The sequence below is a fragment of the Echinops telfairi genome, unplaced genomic scaffold, assembly GCF_000313985.2.
Source record: "Echinops telfairi isolate 266 unplaced genomic scaffold, ASM31398v2 ScPeMD7_7439;HRSCAF=8477, whole genome shotgun sequence".
Lineage (NCBI taxonomy): Eukaryota > Metazoa > Chordata > Mammalia > Afrosoricida > Tenrecidae > Echinops > Echinops telfairi.
Genome location: NW_022111339.1, coordinates 1,051,289 through 1,053,183, shown reverse-complemented (window position 1 = coordinate 1,053,183; position 1,895 = coordinate 1,051,289).

Here is a 1,895-nt window from a genome sequence, read left to right as displayed (position 1 = left end):
GATTAACCGCGATAAACAAGGGTTCACTGTATATATCAAGTGTTGCATGGAAAACGGATCTGCATTATAAACCTCCATTGAATTTGTAATAAAAGGAAGAAGAGGAGAAGGAAAGAGGAAAGAAGAAAGAAGGAGAGGCATTGTTTTCAACCTGGTTAGGTTTTTTTTGGGGGGGGCAATTTTACTGTTCAAGGGAGATGCTGTTTTTCAAAATATGTACCCAAATATGCCATTCTGTGTGCTCCTTCACTGTTAACTTCATTGAGTAGATAAACAACACTTTCTTCAACTAGTCATTTTATGTTGAACAATTTAATTTGCTTCCACGTTTCATCTATCATTAATACTGGCCGTGGAATATGTTTGGGCCTATGGCTCACCTATGTTTTCGATTTTCTTGTTTTGCTTTGATTTTTCAAAACAGGCAAATTAAAAGGCTTGAGCATCCCCAAGGCCTTTTTTAATATCGTCAAATATATGGCTTTCCAAAATCATCATGGATTACAGTATGTCAATGTTCTCTGTGACCTATGGCATGAGCAAGTGCCCATTTCTCAGCATCCTACCCCACAAGTGAAGTACTGATTTCCTGAAGTTTCTTGTTAGGAACGCAAACAATCTTATAAAAGCTTCCAACTGAATGTCAGACAGTTCTGTTTCCTCCACATTTCCCAGGAACTATAAGGTTCTAAATCGTTTCCAAGAGCATTGGCAGAAAAAAAGAACATCTTCATAAATAAAGCCTTGATGACTTCGAGACAGTTTGATGAGGAGAGCCCTCGTTCATACCGTACCAGAGCCAGTTTCCACTGAAGTAGAGGTTGGCTTACAGTTAAACAGGGCTTGGGTAACACTGAACTCACTGTACTATAAAATAAAAGGAAGTTTTAAAACAATCTAAATACAATGAGATCATGTGATTTAAAGTGCCGTGGCTTGAGAAAAGCATCAAATAAAAGATTGGAATTCATCTGTTTTTATTAAACTGGGCCTCCCTCTAGTTGTCTGAGTAATTAATGGGAAAATTAGACGGATTACTTTGTTACTCGTTTTGGTCAGAGACTGAGGGACCTCAGTTAAGTCACCCACCTTAAGACAAAATGGTTCTCTGTTCGGCAAAACAGTCCTTGCTTATTTGACCAAACAGTTGACATGGCAGTATCTCTGGAGGCAGACAAAACAACAGATTTGTATCATATAATTCCCATAGGTAAAGCCAGATTTTGCCAGCTAGGGAAAAGATGACCCTAAACAAAAGGAATTGCTGGAAATAAAATAGTAACGGTGTGAAGGGTCAGAGAGCAGCACTTGACAAATTGTGCAGGGTCCAGCCCAGCATGCGATTGTTAAGGACCGGGCAGTAGAATGAGTGCCAACTCATTGGCCGGTGCAGAGTAGAAAATCCCATATTTAACTCAGTTGACCTCAGTGATATTTCTTTGTCTTAAAAAATGGGCATGCTTTTTTGTGTGCTACCTAATGAGACCTTGAAAATAATTTGTCTATAAAGTGCTTTCTCATCTCTAGAAGCCCTTCCTACACACCCACTGTAATTTTGTATGCACACAAGCTGCGTTCCCGTTCTCTGAAGATATACCAGTCTTTATGAGGATGCCTAATGGGACACCTTCTACCACTAAAGTTCACTTTAAGTCCTCATAAAATTAATTAACGAAATCCTCACTATCTGTAGGGGGAGAATTTGCCTTTAGAAGTGGTTTCCAGTGCCCACACGTGAAATGTGACGGTATTAGATTCCGCGAGGGGCTGTGGGAGAGAAACGAGAGCAGTGTCTTCCAGGGGTTCTCATCACTGGGGCTGGGGCTCCCACAGAGCACTGCTCGGTCCCCATCCAGAGGCCTGGGGCGCCCCCGAGATCCCAGGGCCGGGCTCTC